We start from the raw sequence: 24445 nt of genomic DNA, 5'->3' as shown, positions 1-24445 counted from the left end.
CATCGCTGGTCATTAGAGAAATGCAAATTAAAACCACATTGAGATACCACTTCACACTAGTCAGAATGACCATCATTAAAAAATCAGGAGACAACAGATGCTGGAGAGGATGTAGAGAAATAGGAGTGTAAATTAATTCAACCACTGTGGAAGACAGTGTGGCGATTCCTTAAGGATCTAGAAATAGAAATACCACTTGACCCAGCAATCCCATTACTGGGTATATACCCAAAGGATTATAAATCACTCTGTTATAAAGACACATGCACACGTATGTTTATTGCAGCACTGTTCACAATAGCAAAGACCTGGAACCAACCCAAATGCCCATCAAGATAGACTGGATAAAGAAAATGTGACATGTATACACCATGGAATACTATGCAGCCATAAAAAGGATGAGTTAATGTCCTTTGTGGGGACATGGATGAAACTGGAAACCATCATTCTCAGCAAACTGACACAAGAACAGAAAACCAAACACCGCATATTCTCACTCATAAGTGGGTGTTGAATAATGAGAACACATGGGCACAGGGAGGGAAACATCACACACGGGGGGTGTGAGGAGCTATGGGAGGAATAGCAGGGGGTGAGGGGATTGGGGAGGGATAGCATTAGGAGAAATACCTAATGTAGATGCAGCAAACCACTACCATGGCATGTGTATACCTATGTAACAAACCTGAATGATCTGCACATGTACCCCAGAACTTAAAGTATAACAAGTAAATTTTTAAAAAGCAAGACTGCACTAATGCAGTAGGCTATTTATTAGATTGGCAATTACAAAAACTGCAATTACTTTTGTACTAACCTAATACAAATACTATGCCATTTTGTATAAGGGACTTCAGCATCTGTTAAACTTTGGTATTGTGGATAGGTCCTAGAACCAATGCCCCTCAGTTACTGAGGGATGACTACTCAACATTGAGTAGGATAAGTATAAAGGGTCCTTCCATTCCAGAAGTTCCATGAAATAACAAAACCCTACAACGCAAATATTATACTTGAGCATCCTCTCATTTTTTATGTGTGAATATAAACCTATGTGGAGGAAATAAAAAATATTACAGAGCTTCAAAAACAGAAAGAACAAACTATATAATGTTAATATTACCATAACAAGTGTTAGTGAGTATATTAGTTAGGGTTCTCCATGGAAGCAAAAACAATAGGATATATAGAGAGTTGATCCTTGAACAGCATGGGTTTGAACTGTACAGGTCCACTTCTACATGTTTTTCTTTCAATAAATATATTGGAGAATTTTTGGAGATATGTTGCAAATTGAAAAGCCCCATTTTTTCTTGCTTACTCTATTTGTTAGAATACAGTCCATAATATATAGAATGTATAAAATATATGTTAATTGGCTATTTCTGTTATAGGTAAGGCTTGTGATCAACAGTAGGTTATTAGTAAATAAGTTTTGAAGAAGCCACAGAGTTATACATGGATTTTTGACTGTGTCAGGGATCAGCACCCCTAATCCGTGCATTGCTCAGGGGTCAACTCTATATACATATGATTTGCTATAAAGAATTAGAGGCCGAGAAGCCCATGAACTGCTGTCTGTAAGTTGGAGGCCAGAAAAGCTAGTGGTGCAGTTCTGAGAACCAGAGGGCCAATAGAGGGCAGGAAACTGATCATGTCCCAGTTCAAAGAGTGAATTCCCCTTTCCTCTACATTTTATTCTACTCAGGCTCTCAATGGATTGAATAGTGGCCACCAACATTGGGGAGGGCAATCTGCTTTGTCCAATCCATGGATTCAAATACTAATCTCATCTGGAAACTCGCTCACAGACACTCCCAGAAATAATGTTTTATCTGGGCACCCTGTATCCCAGGCAAGTTGATACATAAAATTAACCATTTTCCACAGTGTGATTTGGAAAAGCTGGAAGCCTCATTCATTGCTGGTGGGAATGTAAATGATGTAGCCACTTTGGAGAACAGCTGAGCAATTCCTCAAAATGTTAAACATCAGTTACCATATGACCCAGGAATTCCACTGCTAAGAGAAATAAAAACATGTCCACACTACAACTTGTACATGAATGTTCATAGCAGCATTATTTACAATAACCCCAAGTGGAAATGACAATCATTTATTAGGGCCTATCCACTGATAAATGGATAAACAAAATGTGGTATGTCTACATAATGGAATGTTATTCAGATGGAATCTTATTTGACAATAGAAATGAATAAAACAGTGATACATGCTACAGTGGGGTGAACACTGAAAATATTGTGCTAAGTAGAAGAAGCCAGACAAAAGGAACCACATATTATATAATTTCATGTACATGAAATGTCCAGAATAGGCAAATCCATACAGACAGAAAGTAGAGTAGAGGTTGCCTAGGGCAGGAGTGGAGGAATGAGAAAAAGAAATGACTGCTAATGGATACAGGGTCTCTTTTGAGGATGTTGAAAAGTTCTAAGATTATAATGTGGTGATAATTGCATAACTATGAATATACTAAAAACCAGTGAAATGCACATTTTAAATGGGTGACATTTGTGGCATGTAAATTATGTCAAAAAAGAAATCATCTTAAATCTAAAATCAAAACACTTTTTAAAATTCAAAACTCACAATATCAGCTACAAGGAACTCACGAAATGGAGAGAAATGCCATAATATGACATTAATAATAATGATCATAACATTTTGCAGGGCTTACATTATACCAGTCACTGCTCTGTAGCTTTTTACATGTATCAGCTCATTTAATCTTTTCAATAACTCTATGAGGTAAGTATTATTCTTATCCCCTGTATTAATCTGTTTTCATGCTGCTGATAAAGACATACCTGAAACTGGGTAATTTACAAAAGAAAGAAGTTTAATGAACTTACAGTTCCACATGGCTGGGAAGGCCTCACAATCATGGTGGAAGGAAGAGCAAGTCACGTCTTACATGGATGGCAGCAGCAAAGAGAGAGAGCTTGTGCAGGGAAACTCCCCCTTATAGAGCCATCAGATCTCATGAGATTCATTTACCATCACGAAAACAGTATGAGAAAGGCCTGTCCCCATGATTCAATTATCTCCCACTGGGTCCCTCCCAAAACACGTGGGAATTCAAGATAAGATTTGGGTGGTGACACAGCCAAACCATATTATCCCCATTATACAGAGGAACAAACTGAGGTACACAGTTCATACAGCCAGGACTTCAACAGGCAATCTAATTGTACAGCCTGCAAGCTTTTAATCCCTTGCCTCTCAAGAAACAAGGCCAACTCTGGCACCAGTAAGTATTAAAGTTTTCTCCACCCACCCAAGAAAGGTCCCTGAAAGGCAGCTCAAGTCTTAGACAACAAGGGTGTATCCAGTCGTGCTCAGGGTTGAGCTTCAAGGTGGTGAGGGGAGATGAGGGAGGGTCAGAATCCAATTCCCCCGACTCTATGGAAGCTGCCCCAAACCCATCAATGTTCCTGCACCATGATGGAGGTAATGAGTCTGACTTAGGAGAGTTGAGTCTTCTTTCCCAAAGAAACCTCATGGCTGGAAGGTAGAGATCTTTCTCTCTGAATTCTGGCATTTTTATAACATGAGAAAAGGGAATCTTCCAAATGTCAGCTGCAAATTTTTAATTCCTGTCTGAGGAGAAAGTTAACATTGTTCTCAAGAACAGCCGTGCAGTGGCTCAAGCCTGTAATCCCAGCACTTTGGGAGGCCAAGGCGGGTGGATCACAAGGTTAGGAGATTGAGATCATCCTGGTCAAAATGGTGAAACCCTGTCTCTACTAAAAATGCAAAAAATTAGCTGGGCCTGGTGGCGCATGCCTGTAATCTTAGCTACTCAGGAGGCTGAGGCAGGAGAATTGCCTGAACCCAGGAAGTGGAGGTTGTGGTGAGCCGAGATTGCGCCATTGCACTCCAGCCTGGGTAACAAGAGTGAAACTCTGTCTCAAAAAAAGAAAAAAAGAAAGAAAGAAAAAAAAGAACAGGAAGAAATTTTGGGGTAAAAGAAAATGTACTGAAAATGGATCAAGATGATCAATTATGTTACTTAACCAAGAGGCAGGGGCTTGTCTCCTCCCTAGAAAGTGTCCTGGTCTCTGCAGAGATGATTCAGAATTAATGGGCTTCTGAGTTCCTCAGCACTGAGCATGCTCAGTTTTGAAATTGCTGCTTTGTAGTAAGATTCGGCTGTTCAGGTTGAGATTGCAAGAGGATGAAAGTGCTTTTCTGACCTTGCCAGAGTTGGGGAACCAGAGCTCTCTATAGCCAGCCCCATAGATGCTCCAAACCTAACTGCAAGCATGGGAGGTAAAGAGTTTTTTTTTTTTTTCTTAATTAACTTTTGTGGTGTGATTATAAAAGTAATACATTGCTTTTATTTTATTAGGAAGTAATAAGATGTTCATATCTAACTTTGAGCACTTACGCCGATAGCTGAGGAATTCAGTTCAATTACTTCATTTAATCCCTCCAACAACTTGATGAGGCAGGTATTATAAGTATTACTATTTCCAATGTACACACCAAGAAGCTGAGACTCAGAATGATTAAATATCTTGGTTCAAAGTCATCCAGTGGTAGAGCTGGCGGGCATAAGCCAGTTTAACTTTAGCTGTTACACTGCATTACTATAATTTAAGAAGAAATGTATGAATCCTGCAAAGGAGGACAAAAGAAACACTCTGGGGATTAGATGAGTTCTGGGGTACAGGTCGAGTGAGGTGTGCAGCACGTTCAGGGAAGAGTTTTCCTTGGAGCAAAACTGTTCTGGATGGAATCAGTCTCTCCCTCAACTACTGTCAAGCATGCTCTTTCTCCCTGCAGTACTGTCTTGGTTAATGCCATGAGCAACACCCAGAGCCAACCGACCACCCGGTGAAATGAGCATCTACTCCTTCCTCTCTCTTACTGCCTCAGATCCAGCATCATCAAGTCTCGCCAGTCACAGCAACAGCTATCTCTCTTCCTTGTCTTCTCCAACTCTTCTATTTACTAATTCAGAAATGGACTGAGCACTCACCCTGTGCCAGGGTCTTTGCTAGACAGCAAGTGTATAAGTGTCGAACCAGAACAGAGGTAGCCCCTGGCCTCTTTGAGCTCCGTTCCTCTCTTTGTCCAGGTCTTTCTCTGTCCCCAGGATGGCTGAAATAATGATCTTTGCTCATTTCTCTTCTTCAGCCTCTCACTCCTACAATCCATCCAGTCCCTGGCCCTAGGGAGGTGCTCAATGAGTGTAGAATGAATAAATGTGTAAATGAATGAACTTTCCATAGTGATCCCAGAATCTTTCTGAAAGGTAGTTCTAATCACGTCACTCTTCTCAGAAGCTTTAAGAGGTGCCTATTTTCTCCAGCACACAGTCTCCATTTCCTAGCCTGATGGTCAAGACTTTTCATAATCTGGATCAAGTCAGCCTAAACTGGATGCTCATCTAAGCCAAATTACTCACCCTTTCCTTATGTGTGTCATACATTTTTTTGCTCCCACCTACTGGCAGGGACAGTACTCACCAAAGCTCATTCTGTGACTCCTACATTTTCCAGCCTCCCTTCTAGGCCAGGTGAAGGCTGAGTGACAGGTTCTGGCCAGTGGACTATCCCCACGATGCAGGACCCCCAAAACTCACAACCTCAGACATTGCATAAGAAAAGGGTAAAGCCAGAGAGATGTTCCAAGTCTATACATCACCATAGCAGGCCTACCCTCTCCTGACTAATCCATACATCCTTGCTTCTGCCTAGAGAGATTTCCTCTCTTCCTGGCCAGTTGATTTCAAGTTCCAACTGTAACATAATCTCACCAGGAGGCCCTCCCTGATCAGGAGTCAGTCACTCCCACCTTTCTCTACTCTCAGGGCTCTGTTATCACTTCCATTCACACCCAGAGCACAGGCCACCTGGTAGGTTGCACAAGGATTTGTCTGCCACACTACACTGTGAGGTCCCAGAGGGCAGGGACTGTGTCTGTTTGAAATTCTGTTTCTCCTACCGGACTCAGCCTTGTCCTCTGTACTCAGGAATAGTCAGAGTGCTACCAAAATGCATTAGGTCAGAGGGGAAACTGTTTACCCCTGGCCTAAGTGAATATAACTGGGAGACAGAGAAAAAAAGCACGGCCCATTTTAACCTTGAGGCCACAGTGGTTGGTGGGAAATTAGCAGGGGTTTCAGGTAAGCAGGACGCTGTGGGAAGCGGGGAGGCAGGGGAGGGTGGGGACGAAAAAGGGTTCTGGAACCTGGTCACTGCCGTCCTGGCCCCACTCCCTCAGGAAACTGGCAGCCAGAGCGGGAGAAGAGCCTGAGTAGCTTCCAACTGTTTACCTTCTGGGTACCATGGCGACTAGAGACTGGTCGCCATGGCAATCTCAACCAGAAGCAGCCACCGCTAGCAGATATTGAATGAGGACAGAAAACACATAAAAACAGGAGCATCAAAGGCAAGTGCACACGTAGTCACGACCAAAGTCCCAGCTAAAGTGATTAAGATCCTGCACCGACCAGCCAGTCACCTCAAGAGCCACCGCTCCTCCTCTCCCGGCATCTGCACCGGGGAAAGCCCCCCCTCTGTGGCTAAACGAAGGCCAAAGAGGAAGTGCGGGTGTCTGGGCCTTGGTGAGAAGCAGGGGGAGTTCCTGTGCTCCCCGCTACCCCAAAGAACCCAAAGAAGCTCCCACTTGCTCAGTGAAATCCCATTTGGGTCCTCCGACCTGGCCAACTTTCCCACAACTGGGAGTTTGGCGTAGAAGACCCAGTTTGTGGATAGCATGCACGAGTGATCATCTCTCTTCTCCCGGCCCAACCACCCGCGTCCCCCATGAATTCTCGCACGCTGTAAATTGGACCCCGTGTCCACACAGCAATATAATGAATCACCAGGCCCGGGCTTGAGGGAGTGTGAGGGCCTTCAGGCCCAGCCCCCTATGGGCGTCGGGAGGGGCCAGGGGTTGAGTGGAGGAGAAAGCCTGAGGGCCGGGAGCCTGGCACCTTTATCCGGTTAGGGGATTGCAGAGGATCAGAGAGCCCGCCGCGCCTTCTCCTCCAACAAAGACACTAAGCCCCGGGCGTCCAAGATCCCGGGTGTGATTTTATCATTAAAAAAAGTAACCGTGCACTCCTCCAAGAATTTTAATTCTCGCCTCCTCCTCAGCCCACTAGTCTCTTTGAATCCCCAAGGCTGAATAGTCCCTTGGGTTGGGGGCCAGTCCTTCGTCGCTGCCCTCCCGGGCCCTGCTCCCTCCGGGCCACTGACTCAACTTCCCCTAGTGCAACGCGGACTCAAGGAGACACGACGCCCGTCCCCGACTTGGAGCCAGGGGAGAGGGTCCTTCAGGGTCTGGCAGTCCTGGAGGCCCGGGGCGCCGCCTCCGAGGGGAGCGTGGCCGGAGGAGATGTCAGGAGGTGGGGTCGCCGCTGGGCGCCCTGCCCGTCCCCAGCGGGAGCCAGCCCTGCTCCTTCTGCCTCGCCCCGACGGCTCAGCGGGCTCGACCCAGCGCGGCTGCGGGACGTGAGTAAAAGGGGGTGCGATCGGCTTGGGGAGAACGGGGACGGTTTCCTGTCCTTTGAACTGGACTGGAGGGGTGTGGAAGCCGGGGGTGGAAGCTAAGTTTTCACTTTCTCTCCAACCTGCGGCCCGTTTCAGCACCGGGGGCTGCGAACAGCGCCGGGCCCGCCCCTTCACTCAGCCGCCTCGCTCCCCGGCTCGCGGTTCTCTAATTCGCCTCCTGTCTGGGGTCTGCGCCTCCAGCACACCTCCCGGCGCCCCCCAAAACTCCCAGCTCAAATGCCCCTAAAAGCCTTACCCTACCAAAGTTTGAGCTTCTCCGCGGCGCGCCGGGGTCTACGGAGCGCCTCCTCCGGCAGCCTCCTGGGCGCAGCTCCGTTCGCTCCCTCCCCCGCGCTCCCGGCCCAGGACTGTGCTGGGGACGACGGAAGGAGCCTGTGGCCTCCCTCTCCGTGGGAAAGTCAGGTGAGGATACGGAGCCTCAAAGGCGGTCCGAAAGAGGCAGAAGCCACTCGTTCACATCCCCAGCCCTCCCAGGGAAGAGGGGGAGAGTCAGGGGCAAGAAAGCAAACAAGTCCGTCCTTCCATTCTGGGTTCTCTGGGAACTGCAGACGGCCATTCTGGACTCCTTCCTGGAATGTTTTGCTGGTAGTGTAATCCACACTGAATGAGTACGCAGCAGAGATCTGGGAGTTTGAAGTTTAAAGATGGACACACACACACACACACACTCGGACTTTTTTACTATCTTAGGGAAGACGTTAGAAACTCTTTGGGACAATGTGTATTCTCCCTGCAGGGTTTTTATTTCCTTCTATCACATGAAGTAACACCAGATTTCTTAAACTAAAAATTAAAACCCACCAATCCAGCTAGTAATCCTTATCTTCTATTGAAGCCCAAGGAAATTAAGCTCTTTTGGGAGAAAATAACTTTATTTACTAAAACTCACTTTTCTCCAGGAAGGTGTACGTCCAAGAACACACTTCTCCATGAAGGATGAAGACGGAATCCCGCCTCTCCCTCACTGGCAGCTGCACACTGTCGTTCTGGATCATAGGAGCAGGTCCTGGGAGGAACCAAAGCCTCCTTGCCTGGGACAAGTCTCAAGACAGCCTCTTGGGTTCCAGGCTTTCATGACTGATAACCCTCATGGGAAGAAACTCCACAAAAGCCAGCTAACTAGAACTTCACTGAGGACTTGGAGTTCATGGCATTTCCTCTTAGCAAATCGCCTGTTCACTGAAGACATTATCTTTACAAGGCTTAAGTTTATCGAGTTTACACAATACTTGAAGGGAGAGATGAACTGCATACTCTTCACTGAAGATGTAAAGAATTAGAATGGCTCACACCATACATATCTTAAGGAGGTGAAATAAAACTTGGACTAATTTTCCCCCAAAGAAAAGTCAGGTTTAGTTGTTCAGATTCAAGGGATTCTAGTAGTGGAAGAGCAAATAAGCGGAAGTGGTGAATCAACAAAAGGAAGCTGAAACAACAGAAGTTGGAGGAGAGGAGAATTCTTGTTTTATCATTTGGGCTTCTGAAGGGAATACGAAATTAATTCAACGTAAGAGAAAATATAATCAACGAGACTTTGCCTCATCCAGGACTTCAGTATCCTTATTCCAGGGAATCTACATGTGCCTCAGTTATTATGTGCAATGTTTTATAGTTCTCATTGTCAGGAAATGCTTTGTTTCTTCTAATCTCATGAATTTATGCAACAAGGTAAAGCTGTTTCCTGCTGACTTGTCCTCAGGAAAGACTGGAAACAGATGATTATCTTCTGTTGTCTGGAAACATTTCAGAGCTTCAAAAAATCTTAAATCCTGATTTTGGAGAAAATAGTAGTGATCATGAGATCATTTTAAGGCATCATCCTGAAAAATGAAAAATCCCTTTGGACTTGTTTCTGAAATGCACACTATTCCTAAGATTTGAAAGGGAAAACAAGACTTACAGAATTAATCATGAAATGGAGAAGTACCCCGAGTGTGATGAAATGAGATAGAATATTTAGCACAAAAATGGGCACATAGTTGGTCCTTAGGAAATGATGTCTGTGGCAATACTTATTATTGAAGAACTTCAGGGTGTCTGAAAGGTGGAAACAGGTGAATGGAGACTGGAAATGAATAGAAAAGAGACTGAATGGGGATGTATCTGTGAATTTGCCTGCAAAAGGCATCGATATGCAAGATCCTACACTGCCAGGATGGAGGGTCCAGATTTGGCCCAAGGCTCACTCAGTGCAGTGGCCTCTGGGGACATTTCTGATCATTGCTCAAGCTTCAACTGAGGCATGATCAAGTGTGGAAGAGACAGCAAGTTTTTGTGAAGATACAGGATACAGCAGCATCTGAACAAATTAGTGGGATGTTCTAAAAGCCCACGGCACTAAGAGACCCAGGAGAATGATCCTGAGAAACCCAAAGTCTTTTGCCAGAATAGGGAGACCACCGGAAGAAGAGAGCTATGGAGAAGGCACCATTTCCTCTTTCTGACAGAGCAGGTGAGAGTGGGAGGAAGGGAGTGGGGACCAGATGAATGCTAAGTGCTTCAGCCTCAGCCAGGACACTAAGGAAGTGGGGAGGGGTCTGTGGGGAAGAGTGGCACCCAGGAGCTGAGGAAGTCTGGAGTCAGGGAAACTGAAGAGATCAATTCTATCCGCCTGTGAATTTGGATGCCAGGAAATGAAAGGAAAATATGAGCCAGGCCCAGAAGGATTGAGTCTGAGCATAAGCGTGTACATGTGTGGCTCGGGGACTCTTCAATGACATTTAGCTTTAATTGTTTTTGAAACTGAGAAACAATGTGATGTCTATATAGTCTCCTGGGATTTGCTTTTGTCAATCAATATTAGGTTAGTAAGATTCAGAGATGTTGCTTATAGCTGTAGTTCATTCAGTTTCACTGTGTAAATAAACAATTTGCTATTTGTTTATTCTGTATGCACATTGTACACATTGCTTTAAAAACAGGGGTGGAAGGAACTAAATTTTTGCTTCTAATTATCTAAAATCTTCCCAGTCCAAACAAATTTTAGATTTACTAGGGACCTGATATTTTATAGTCAGCATTGTAAGGCACATAAATAGTGCCCATAGGTAGGCAACAGGACTGCCGTTTCTGCTGGGGGCCATATGGTGTCCAGTGTGTTAAAGAACACACAATCTGATAAGTAGATAAGCCAGACTAACAGATGATTCACAGAAATACAGAGATAAACCCAGTTATCAGCAAGGTGGGTTGTGTGAACTTGCTTTGGCAGATGGTCTAGATCCTTGGTAAATGATAAGGCAATTTGTAGGAATGGCTTTTGGGAAATAAAATATTTATGAGGAGACAGGCAAGGTTTACATGAGAAGCAAGGATGCATCCATTTTTCCTGAAGGAATTCTGTCAGTCAGTATAAAGTTTCAGGGCGAGGAGGCCCCAAGCTGGGGAAAAGCAGTTGTTTTCAGTCTTTAAAGTCCACTCTGCCTGCTTTCTTCTCAGGCAATCTAGTTTTAATCATAGAATGTAATAAATGTACAAACAACTTATGTTGCTTCGATTCAAGTTGCCCCATTTTTACTCCTGATTAATTTTACTCACAAACTTCTTGTATTTACAAAAGAAAATTCTTGATTCTTGTATTTATAATATTCCTTAAAACTTTGTTACTTACTGTGATCGCCACTCACTTAAGTGTCACAGAAATCCCCTATCTCAGGCTCCCTGTACGGGCCACAACGTCTGGCGGGCACTCTCAACCAGCAAGAGGTTTCTAACCTGAGTGGGGGGTGCACAGGAAGAAAAGTAGACAGGACAGCAGGGTCAGGAGGGCTGAGAGAGACAGTGCTCCAACAGCAACTTTAATTCTCAAAGGCTAGGATTATATACATTTTTCCAGGGGAAAAATGCTTACGTCATTGCAAGGGGAAAAGCAGATCTATACATCACATGCCCTACACAATAAAGATGACAGATACATGATCAATGGTCATAAAAGGTAATGGAAATTCCTTGTGATCACAAAACTTATCCAGACATTGTTCCTCATGACTGCAGGTGTTTCTGGTTTCAATCATCTGATTATCTTTTAACCAGATTCTCCTTTGTCTGTCCCTGACTCAACGTTATCTCAACTTCCCTCTTTCAGGCATCCCTGTGTCTGGGCTCAAAACCATCCATATTGTGGAATTTGCATTGCAAATTTCACACAGTTGGGTTCCCCACAGGCAATGAAGATGATGACATCTATTCTCTCACCTACCTGGCAGTTGGAAGAATAGAAGGAAAATTGAATTCAATTAATGAACAAGATGTGAAGAGTTAAAAATTCTAACCAAAAACCATTAAGAGCCTGAAGAGGACAGTGGACCATAGGATTTAATCTAGCTTGTCCCCTGGGACTCCCTGTCTCTTTCAGGTCAGCTTTGCAAACAGTGGCTAGGTAGGGGCTGCCCATAAGACCCCAGTGCCAGCTTTCCCACTCTCCAAATTTCTACTATCTGACCATCAATGCCTGAAGTCCTACCACTGGAATGTCATCTCTCTGTTTTCAAACTTCGATCGCTTTCAAAATGCAAATAGCTACAGGAGATAGAGTGTGGCTAAAGAATCAAATAAAAATTCTGATAGGAAAGATTGAGGAGCACATTTGAGGATCCTACAGGCCAGTGAGCATGCCATGGGATGGGTGCCATAGTAGGAGGTGGGTGATATCAGGGGGAAAGGGCACAGATGAGACCTTAAATACTGAGGGCGAGCTTGGCCCCTGTTACAATTGAGCCTGGTCTTGGCCCAGGGAAATCACTTGAGCTTTTGTTTAGGCCTAAAGCCTTCATTTTCACTCACAAAAGAAGGACAATCACCTTTACTAATTGCTAAGATGGCCCAAGTGTGCTGGATGCAAGGCTTTCTTTTTTTTTCTTTTTTTTTTGTGTGTATTGTGATGTGAATGGCATCAAAGTGCTTGCTAATAGATATGACATGCTCTGGGACTCAGTACTGCTCAGGTCAACATCATTATCACAGCCTTGAGTGAACATGTGGAGTGTCCTGCATATTTTAATATGAATACAGATTTATAGAATGTATAGCTAACATGCACTCAGAATATATGGTCAGTAAGGAGTGTAAATCAGAATCCAAAAAAATCTTGAGAGCCTTCAATGATGCACTAAATATACAGGTCAAGAAAAGATGTAACAGGAACAAATGTGAAGTTCTGTATCAGTATCCAAAAAGTCAGTCCTCCCAAGTCCAGGAAGAAGAGATGTGGCTTACCCGACCCTGCTTGGTAGGATGTGAAGCCTCAGGGTGATGTGTCTCCACAAAAATTGGCAAAAAGCTAATGAGAAATAAGGCTGACTTAATAGAAATACATCATGTAGAAGAGAGGTGAGACTTGCTCAGCTCCTCTCTGTCAATGCACCTGGATTATTTTCATTTTAGTTGCCATAATTAAACAAATTTACAAGCACCACTATATTAGTAATAATATAACTTTAAAAATCAACTGGGTATGGTCACTCACGCCTGTAATCTCAGCACTTTGGGAAACCGAGGCAGGAGGATTACTTGAGTCTGGGAGTTTGCGACCAGCCTGGGCAACATAGGGAAATACTTCTCTACAAAAAAAGAATTAAAAAAAAATTATGTAGGCATGGTGGTGCACTTGTATTCCCAGATACTTGGGAGGCTAAGAGGGGAAGATTGCTTGAGCCCAGAAAGTCAAGGCTGCAGTGAGCCATGATCATGACACAGCCTGGGTGACAGAGCAAGGTCCTGTCAAAAGTAAAAATGAGAAAGTCAATCTAATAAATAAATTGTATAACTTTCTAGTTTTCATTCATATACACACATTCTTGTTCATAGGGATATTAACAGTGATGTGAATATATAATTTTGTTGTTCTGCTTTTAATTAGGCTTTATAGCTTGAGAAATAGCCTATTGTGCTGCATTAGTTTCCAGTGATTTTTGGTCATGGTCAAATCATCTGTCACTGGCCATGATCCTGGTGAAATGAATTACATAATTAACAGGGTGATCTATGCCAATGTTGACCTTTTTAATGTACATTTAAATTAGTTCCCACTTTTTCATTTTTAAAAATGACTACAGTAAACACATGCATCAAAACTTCTATTTTTGGTAATTATTTCCTTCGGTTATAGTCTCAGCAGTAGGATTACCCTAGGGATATGAATATCTGAATTCAAGAGAAGTTTAAACAATTTGTATTGCCATCAACCATTTATCAGTTCTACCATATTTTATTTTTACCAGGATTCTATTTTATTTTTCCAAATTTAATGCATAAACAGTATCCCATTACAGCTTTAATTTGCATCTCAACAAGAGGTAGTAAAGTTGACAGTTTTCTTATGTATATTTATTACTTGTGTGTCCTCTTTGTGAATCACCTACTCATGTCCTTTGCCCATTTACATTAAAGTTTTGATGTTTTCTCTTTCAGTTTTCATGAGCTTTTTGCACCATACTGACAGAGGCTTTTTCCTGGTTTATATTATGAAAATATTTTCTTTAGTCTGCTCACCTTTTTTTTTGAGTTCCAATAATACTTATTCTAGAGACTTGCAAATATTTGAAAGCCAAAAAATGCATAATTCCACTATGTATATAATGACTACTCTCTTTTTGGTGGTCTCATGTGTTTTCATTCTTGATACAATTTAATACTCTTTATATGGGTTTATTTTGACAAAAAGTCTACAAAGGTTCACTTGAAATTTATTTAACTTTGAACAAAGTTAAATTTAACATAGGAATCAGGTTCATCATCTATTAAAAAACGAATCTGCTTTTCGCTTTCATTCCAGAATCTTCTAAAAGAATATTGATTTCTTAGGAAACCTCATTCTTCAACCATACCACATCATTTATCAATTAATTAATTGTCTCCCAGTTCCAAATGTATCTTTAATACCTGCTCAGCAACAATGGACAGAATTTCTTTGAATATTATAGTAAGGATGATGTTAAACTTCCTCAGCAGAGGATGCTGGAGTGGCACTGGAGCAGGAAGGGGCCCCCTTGCGGTTTCCAGTGACTGCAACACTGGTGGATGACACGGGTGGGAGAATGTCTGGTAGTGCTCTGCCTTGGCCACATGCCTGGCACACATGGTCCCTTCATGATCTCCCAGCTCCAGCCTGGCCTGGAGGTCATCTTTCTGCAGCTTTTGCAGCATGGACCCTGCATGCCACAGCCCTCCCGCCTGCACTGATGCTCCAAATCCCTCTGCTTCTGCATGCCCACTTCCCCCAGGTTTGCCTGCTGTAACCTTCTGGTGCTGCAGCTCTTCTATCACAAACACCACAGCTACAGGGCTCCTATTCACATGAGCACTCCCATTTTCTCTGCACACCTATGTGGCTGACCACTGGTTGTGGCTTACTCAAACCCACCTGCACTCCAGGAGAGAGCTGCTTCCTACTCGCTCAGTAACTGCAGACCAGCTCTGGCCTGTGCAATCCAGCAAACTTCTCTGCCAACCACTGGGCTGCAACTATACTTGCTCTAACAAGGTCTGCATGCTAGCCTTGTGGATGGGATCCCCAGTTCCAAGTTCATCCTTCTTTAGGTGCTCTCCTTCAGCCCTATGGTGTCATGAAGCATTCCCTTACATCTTATACTTCCCTCTTATCATAGTTTAATGATTTTCATATTAACCTTCTCCTTTATAATCACCTTCTGTTTTATAGTCTCTGTGTAACTTCTGTCTCTTGATTAGACCCAAACTGATATACATGCTATGCGCTGAAGGATCCTTTACATTCTTATTTAGAGGGGATTGGAAACCTTTTCTTAAAGGGCCAGAGTGTACATATTTTAGTCTTCCAGGCCATATAGTTTCTGTCACAAAGTTCACTACCCATTCATGTTAAAACAACAACAACAATAACAAACAGCAAATTAAGAACAGAATGGAATGTTCTCAGCTTGATAAAAGTCATCTTAGAAAAGTGTAGGAAAATCTTGCAGTTGGCCTGGTGCAGTGGCTCATGCCTGTAATCCCAACACTTTGGGAGGCCAAGGTGGGTGGATCACCTGAGGTCAGGAGTTCAAGACCAGCCTGGCCAATATGGCAAAACCCTGTCTCTACTAAAAATACAAAAAGTTAGCTGGGCATAGTGGTGGGCACCTGTAATCCCAGCTACTCAGGAGGCTGAGGCAGGAGAATCGCTTGACCTGGGAGGTGGATGTTGCAGTGAGCTGAGACAGTGCCATTGCACTCCAGCATGGGCAACAAGAGTGAAACTCCACCTCAGGAAAAAAAAAAAAAAGAAAAAGAAAAGCTTGCAGTTATCATATCATGCCTCATTTGAAGACTGAAATCAGAATAAGGTAAGAATGTTCACTTTTAATACTTCTAGTCAGCATTTTACTGAAAGTCCTTGTGAGTGCAATATAGAAAGAAATAAAACAAAACAAAACAAAAAACCCAAAATTGTATAATGCTGACAAAAAGATGACTATCATGATTCACAGATAGCATGATTGTGTATGTAGAAAATCCTATGTAATCTACAAAAAATGAAACTAGAAATTGATTTAACAATATTGTAGTACACAAAGTCAACATACAAAACTCAATTGTACTATGTTCTAACAACAAACGGTAGAAAATGAAATTTTAAAAATATCATTTACAATAGCATTAAAAATATCAATTACTTAGGACTAAAATTGGCATGTGCAAGACTTGTGAAACATTGCTAAGAGAAATTAAAGAAGACCTAAATAAATGGAAAGATTTATCATGTTATGACGTATGTTTATAAAATCTCAATAATTTAAAAATGTTTTTCTCCAAAATTGATCTGTTGATTCCATACAATCCTAATTAAAATCTCAACAGGCTTTTTAAAGAAGGAAATTGTATTCTAAAATTTTACAGAAATCCAAAAGATCTACATTAGACAAAACAAGTCTGAAAAATAACAAAATTGGAGGATTTACACTACCTGATCTCAAAACTAATGATAAAGCTATATACTCAAAACAGTGTAGTACTGGCATAAGGAACAGATCAGTGTAACAAAATGGAAATTTCAGAAAAAGACCCATGTATATGTGGCCAAATTATTTTTGATAAAGATACAAAGGCAATTCAGTGGGGAAAGAATATTCGTCTTTAAGAAATGGTGCTGAAGGGAGCCACAGTGGCTCCGGCCAGTTGTCCCGGCACTTGAGGAGGCGAAGCTATGAGTTCAAGGCCAACCTGAGCAACATAACAAGCTCTCATTGATTAACAAAAAAGAAATGGTGCTGAAAGAACTGGATATGATAAATAAAGATGAATCTCAATCTCTGTCTCACTCCACATAAAAAATTAATTGAAAATGCGTGATAGATAGACCTAAGTATAAAGGTGACTACCCTGACACTCTAGACACAAAAATCCAGAATCTTTTCCTGAGTTTAGAGTAGGCAGAATTCTCTAATGTAGGACACAAAATGGACTAACCCCAAAAACTCCCAATGAATTACACTTGCACTAACCCCATAAACTCCCAATGAATTACACTTAATAGAAATAAAAATTTCTTCTCATCAAAATATACCATAAAGAAAATGAACAGAACAGTCTACAAGATAAATGCTATGTACTCCTCAAAAGTGTCAAAGTTGTGAAAGACAATAAGTGAGTAATTGATGGATAGATGAGTGGATGGATGGATGGACTGATTGACTGATTGACAAACTGTTCCAGATTCAATGGATCACGCACATACACTTTGAGACAAGCATCTTTTTTTCCCTGGAAGTCCTGCGACTTCCCTAAAAATTGAATGAATTATAGAATAGACCTATGGCCAATGGTGGCAGAATCTACAAAGAACTATGCTTCTTGATGTTCTAGGGAAAACATTTCAACTCGTTGGCTATACTATTCAGCATGGCCTGTATAGCTCATTGTGCTTTTGAATACGTTGGTGGGGTTGTCATGTGTTCTGGACCATCAATGGAGCCTACAATTCAAAATTCAAATATTGACTTTGCAGAAAACCTTAGTCGACATTGTTATGGTATCCAAAGAGGTGACACGGTGATTGCAAAAAGCCCAAGTGATCCAAAATCAAATATCTGTAAAAGAGTAATCGGTTTGGAAGGAGACAAAATCCTCACTACTGGACCATCAAATTTATTTAAAAGCCATAGTTATGTGCCAGTGGATCATGTTTGGTTAGCAGGTGATAATCTACAGAATTCTACAAATTCCAGGTACTGTGGACCTATTCTGTATGGATTCTAATAAGAGGATGAATTTTCTTTAAGATTTGGCCTCTGAGTGATTTTGGATTTTTACGTGCCAGCCCTAATGGCCGCAGATTTTCTGATAATTAGTAAGCATTTATTCTTTTGACTTGATTATTGTCTCCTGTTCATGTGAATTTATTACTCCCATTGAAACCATGTACTTACCAATACACTATTTGCTATTCAAAAAAAAAAAAAAGAGACTAAAGATAAATAAAAACTAAATGCATGCGTGGTCTTGGTTTGGATCCCTGGCCTTAGCAATTGTTTTTCTATAAAGGACACTGAGGGACAGTTGATGAATTTTGAACAAGGTCTGCAGATTAGATAATAATATATTCGTATTAATGCACTGATTTTGATCATTGTACTATGGCTCAGTAAGAGAATGTCCTTGTTTTGAGAAAATACTCAAAGTATTCGAGATAAAGGGACATCATCTCTGTCACTTAGTCTCAAACTGTTCAGAAAAAAATTGTGTGTGTGTGTGTGTGTGTGTGTGTGTGTGTGTGTCTGTGAAAGACAGAAACAATGAAACTCACAAAGCCAACGTGGTAAAATGTTAGTATTTATGGGTTCTGACTGAAAGGCATTTGGAAATTATTTGGATTATTTTTGCAAGTCTTATTTTACTTTCTATTTCTGGAAGTCTTAAATTACTTCAAAATAAATGTTAATAAAAAAGAATGTACAGATAATCCCCAGACAGATAAAATATTCACAGTACATATATTTGACAAGGGACTCATCTTCAAAGTATATAAAATTTTTATATAAATCAATAATAAAAAGAAAACCCAATTAACACATTGGGAAATTATTTGAACGAACATTTCACTAAAGAAGATATATGAATGACAAATAGACATATGAAAAGTACTCAATGTTGTTATAGTAGTCAAAATGCTAATTACAAATTAGAAATACAAATTAAAGCCACAGTAAGATACTACCACCCATCCACAAGAGCAACTGGCAGCACTAAACCTTGGGGAGGAGGTACAGCAACACATACATTGCTGGTGGGAATGGAAAATGGTTCAAGCAGTTTGGAAAACTATTTGGAACTTTGTTACAAAGCTAAATGTGTACTTAAAGCATGAACTGGCATTTCGACTCCTAGGTATTTTCCCGAGAGAAATGAAAACATATGCCATCAAAAGGGCTAGAAGTTTACAGCAACTACATTTATAATAGACCCAAACAGGAAATAGCCCAAATGCCTATGGATACATGAAAGGACAGGCAGATTGTGATTTATTCAAACATGGAATACTACTCAGCAATGAGAGGAAAGGACTACTGATACATGCAACAATAGGAATGATTCTCAAAATCATTAAGTCAAGGCTGATAAGCCAGACACAAGAGCGTGCACACAGTGTGATTCCATGGAACAGGAAGGAACTTTCTGTGATTAAGGCAGTATTTTACATCTGGTATGGGGCAGTGGTGTCACAGGTGTATATGAATGTTAAAATTCTTTGCATTAGGGATTTAACATTTCTGCATTTAATTGGATGTAAATTATATATACCTAATTATAAATTGTACTAAGTATTTTTTTAAATATCAATGACCACTGAAAAAGGGGGATGGGATGAGATGAAATTGGGGTGTTAGGATGTCTCTGGTGCCTATAGGTGAAGAAGGTGGGAATTCGTCCCCAGAATTGGGTTTCAACCTGTCCCTCTTCCACAACCCTAATCCTGAGAGTGTTACTATGCGACAAGAGTCATGGCCTTCTCCAATTTAAAATGCTTTGCCGAAGTCCTTGCCAAGCTTCAAATAACTCAGGCCTAAAACCTTAGAGTCATCTTGGACTCTTGGACTCCACTCTCCCTCCCTCCCTCCATTCTTTCCTTCCTTCCTTCCTTCCTTCCTTCCTTCCTTCCTTCCTTCCTTCCTTCCTTCCTTCCTTCCTTCCTTCCTTCCTTCCTTCCTTTCTGATGGAGTTTTTGTTTCCAGGCTACAGTGCAGTGGCGCAATCTTGGCTCACTGCAACCTTTGCCTCTGGGTTCAAACAATTTTCCTGCCTCTATTTCTTTTATAACCCACATCCCCTCCTGTGGCAAATCTCACCTATTCTACCTTCAAAATAAATCCAGACTCCCATCACTTCTTGCCAACTCCATTGCTACCTTTTTGTCCAAGTCATCTACAGGTCCAGCTTGGGTCATTGCAATCGCCTCCAAAATCGTTCCACGGTCTGCTTCTGCTGTCCTTCACCTGCTTTTCCTACTGTGTAGCAGTGTGTCTTCCTCCTCTACTTCCTTCACATCTTTGCTCATATATTCCTTTCTTATAAGGCATTTCCTGAATACCTACCCCTATCCAAAATCTCAAGACCCCTCCTCTCCCATCCCACCTACTCTCTCCATTGCTTTTTATCAGATATTTTGCATATTTTATTTATTTTTATTTTCTACCTCTTTCCACTAGTCTGCAGATACCATGAAGACAGAGACTTTGTCTCCTGTGTCTACTGCTATACTTCCAAGTTCCTAGAATAAAGTCAGGCACATAGTAGCAACTCAATAAATACCTGCTAAATGTGTGAATCCTAGCTTTGGATAACGAGCTCTAGGAATACAAGGGGGAGAAGTCTTTCCCCAGCACATACATAATGAAGATAATATATGTCTAAGTCTCTTGAAAATCATAAAACAGTAATCAAATTTCAGTGACTGCTACTTAGAAAAAGTCATCATTTTCAACTACCCATTTGTAACTACTTTATTCAGTTATCAGTCCCAGATGTTTATTGTCATGCCTCTTTCATGACAATGCTGGATGTTAACATTCCCTGGGGGAAGGGGCTAGGTCTAACTCCTTTGATATGATGATGAGGGGATATCATGTACTGGAAGTATTTGAAAGCTGTTGAGGAAGAGGGCATAGTTTATTTTTACCCTGCTACTTTCTGGAGTAATGGGACAGAGCAATAAGAAGTCTGAGAATTTCAGAACCTGACATGGGGGCTTAGCTCGTGAAGGAATGGTTTCCAGGGAACATGATTCAGATCCTGTGGAATGGCTCACAGTTTATTATTCACAAGATCTAGGTGACATTTAAATCATGCAAATATATCCTGCTTATCTGTGAGTGGACACAGCACACACATTTGCAGTAACAGCAATGAATCATGCATTTTAGAGGAGACAAGGGTGTTTTACCCGTCCCTGTGACTCTTTGTGCAGGGCAGCTTTTATGTTTTCCTTCTCTATTTGAATTCTGATGTCCTATCAAGTGGCCACATAAAGGAATTTATCTTTTTCTTCTGCCCTTTCTTTCCTCCCTCCTTCCTTCATTCCTTCCACCTTTTCTTCTTTCAGTCTTTATTCTTTCTTCCTCCTCTCCTTCTTTTTCATTTCATTTTTTTCTTTCTCTTTTTTTTTTTTTGAGACAAAGCCTGGCTCTGTTTCTCAAACTGGATTCACCTACTCTGCTCCCCCACTCCCCCGGCCATAGCGCCCACCTTACCTGGGGAGGAGGGCATCTCTGCTGTTTTCCCCACCTGGTGTGAGCTCACATTTTCTGTGTGTTGCATGGGGTTTATGGTTGTTACTGATGCTTGTTTCGGTTGTCAAAGAAGAACGAAGAGAGGGGTCAAAGGAGGTGGACTTGGAGGTTCTTTAGGGGGTCACTGGAGGTAGCAAGTCTCCTCCCACATAGCCGACCCCATTCCTCAAACCTGCCCTCTATACAGCATGGGCACTGACCAGATCATGGTTAAATGGTGAGTTTGATTTGCTGTCCACTAATGGCCACCTTTTGCGATCAGGTCCTAACACTCTGTCTAGCTGAAGCTCCTGCCCAGCAGATCACCTGGGTTCCCTTGATATTGTGACAGGAAATGGCAAGCCCAGTAGGTTTGGATTATGCCTCCAGTTTATTAAAAGGCAGGTTCAGAATTTTGCAGAACTAACAAACAGACTGACAGCTCTGTGATTTTTGGAGAGCTAAGGCATTGCCCATTTCACATAACATTACTTCTAACAATCCTACAGGGATAAAACCTGCTTATTAATGTAGAGAGAGGTGCTTAGAAGACATGAGCCCTGGTGGTAATGACAGTCGACCATCCGTAGCCCTTACTCTCTACTGCACAGTATGCAAAATCCTTTTAAGTTAACTCATTTAATTTTCATGACAGCGTAGGAGAAACTGAAGCACAGCTGAGGTGCCCACCATCAGTAGAGCTAGGCCAGCGTCAGAGATGGGTTCTTAACCGCACATTTAAACTGTGTCTCTGCAGTCTCTGTCACATCAGGAAGCTGGGCCCTCCAAGCCCATCTGGAACTCAGAATCCTCCCAGCAGGCACCCAGGCAGAGGAGTGTGAACTCTCAGCACCTAAAAATGCTGGTGATATGGCTGTGAGGTCTGCAGTGTATTTAAATCTGTCTGCAGAGTCAGACACACTCTGGCCTGGAAAAGTTAACAGGCTGGGAGAAATAAGGCTGTATGATCACTTGACCTTATCTGGGATGAACAGCTTTCAGATGGGGTAACTACTGAGAAGTCACTAACACTCATCTCTTCATTGTGAATGAGGCTGAGATTTCCTGCCTTATCTCATGGTTGCCCCCAAACAGCAAATCAGGGGTGAATTGTTGTGATCTTGATTAGACTGCTTCTTTTCAGGTGGGCACATTGACAAACAGACCCTAGCCAGACACTCTGTGAATTGGGTGTCCCATTTTATTCCTGATTGTAGCATTTTGCCCCCCTTTCATTGTAAAACCAATATACTTTTATGAGAGAATATTGGGCCCAAAATGCAAAATACCATCAATTAGAGGCAAAACAGCTAGCGTAATGGGACATGTACGACCAGGCATACTACATGTGACTGTTTACCCGAGACCAAGTCAGAATGAACAGGGTAGGGGGTTCCTGCTGCCTCTAGGCAGCTCTTACTCTCTCCTCCCTCTTCCTCAGAGGCTTTGACTGGGAAGACTGGCCACTGCTGGGCTATGGTGAATTATTTCTCTAAAGTACACATACTCTGGTGGGAGAATTTTGAAGCCCAAAATTTAAGCAAGGTTGCTTAAATGAAGGTCCACTTGTTGCAGATAAAAGTGCTTGGTGCCACAAAGTGGAAACAAACACTCAGTCAAAAGTTTCTCAGGAAGGTAATTTACTTCTTTAGAAGGGCATCTCCTGTGTGCAAGGCAGAGGCAAGGGAGAGCGCAAAGAACAAAGGCGAGCAGGAATTTTTATCCCCTAACGCAGACCCTGTTCCTGTGTCCTCCCACTGTGGGCTGGGGTCGGACCACACAATCTAGGCTGATTCCAATTGGATACTGTTGACATCATCAAGGGGGCAAGGTTGGGCTTTTGACGGGAAGGACTGGTACATAGGTGACAGGAAATGCTAGGGTGTGTTTGGTCACAGCAGAGATAGGGAAGGCTGATAGATGAATGGGTAAGATTACTTTTTAGAATAGAACAAAGAACCAGACATTGAAACTCTTTGAAGAGAAACTATTTGGTCTTAACAACACATTCATTCCATTAAGCACCTACTAAGCACTTGGCTGTATGTACAGTATGCCCACTTCATCACATTCTGAGAAAGACTACTGTTTGTGCAGAGACTAGGGAAGCTTTAAGGTTATGCAAGACACAGCCATTTCCCACTGGAATACAGGTTGACTTGCTGCTGTAGGACTGTGCTGGAAACACTGGGAAGGGGGCTAAGGTTCAGCACAGTCATTGATGTCCTGGGGAAAGTTCATAGCACTCTGACTTTAGAAGAGGGCTTGGTGAATTCCTCCACTTGGTGAAGGGGATTACATCAGATTGGGAAGCTGAACATGTCTGGGATGACGGAAAAGAGATTTGGAGATTACAGTAGCATGTAGGGAGGAAATAGTCTTGGAAAAGGGTTCACTAACCTCATTTAAGGATGGTTTCCTGTTGGGTGAAATGCCTGGGCTGCTCCTGCAGAGGTGAGAACCTTGGAAAAGACTCCCAGTGTGAGGGAGATGAGGTGAAAGGGGTGTGGTGCTGTTGCTAGACTCCTGATTTTAATTTGTTCTGCACAGTTCTTACCTACTTGCAGTGGGGTCTTCTTTCTCACATGGTAGAGGGTGGAGGGCTCATTCAGGAGCTTTCTCCTTGCTGTCTCTTGATAGGAGTGTTAGTGATGGCACCAGCAATGACCATGGTCATAGGGAAAGCAACACCTACTGTTCATTGAGTTCTCACTGTGTGCCAGATCCTGCTCTATCTGTTTTATCCTCAGGACAGCCCTATGAAGTAGGCATGGTCTTCACCCAAGGTGTTCAGAGGATCTTCTGTGCAGACTACAAGCCTGTAAGTGAAGAAGCAAAACAAGCTCCAGATCTTGGAAGTCCTTGAATTCTCCTTGGGCCCAGCTGGAGGATGCTCACAGCTCAGGCCTGAGAGGGGAGAAGCATAGTGGGCAGGCATCTCCTTTCTGATCACCTGCTTAGGTTCTGGTTCCACCAGGATGATTTGCTGCCATCCTGCTCAGGAGTGTGTGAAAAATACAGAATGACAGGTGCCACTCCAGACCCACTAAATTCAGATCTCTAGGAATGGGAGTCTGGATTCTGCATTGTCACCAGGGCCATATGTAGGCAAGTTAAAGTTGCAGACCTCTACTGTGGGGAGTGATTGTCTCCTTGCACAGTTTCTCTTTGGTTCTA

At 42.5% G+C, this 24445-nt stretch overlaps 1 protein-coding gene and 2 pseudogenes across 6 annotated transcripts in view; 2 read left to right on the top strand and 1 right to left on the bottom strand.

Annotated features, from left to right (window-relative positions):
- The window catches only part of CNGA3 (cyclic nucleotide gated channel subunit alpha 3), a 109150-nt gene that overhangs the window by 54155 nt on the left and 30550 nt on the right, over positions 1-24445 (bottom strand). Inside the window, exon 4 of one of the 6 annotated variants that reach the window (XM_035271644.3) lies at positions 11161-24087. The exons of 2 other annotated variants lie outside the window; for them this stretch is intronic. The gene's annotated coding sequence lies outside the window, so the exon portion shown is untranslated. Of the gene's footprint in view, positions 1-7782; positions 7897-8436; positions 24088-24445 lie in introns of those variants that run through there. 3 more of the 6 variants (XM_002757396.6, XM_035271646.3, XM_035271643.3) reach the window with 3 other exon arrangements.
- On the top strand, positions 17369-17778 carry LOC100394183 (mitochondrial inner membrane protease subunit 1 pseudogene; annotated as a pseudogene).
- The window catches only part of LOC100399855 (G-rich sequence factor 1-like), a 17854-nt pseudogene continuing 15995 nt past the window's right edge, over positions 22587-24445 (top strand).

The sequence above is a fragment of the Callithrix jacchus genome, chromosome 14 (genome assembly GCF_049354715.1).
Source record: "Callithrix jacchus isolate 240 chromosome 14, calJac240_pri, whole genome shotgun sequence".
NCBI classification, from domain to species: domain Eukaryota; kingdom Metazoa; phylum Chordata; class Mammalia; order Primates; family Cebidae; genus Callithrix; species Callithrix jacchus.
The sequence above is the reverse complement of the archived record's forward strand: the minus strand, read 5'-3'. Positions and strand labels throughout refer to the sequence as shown.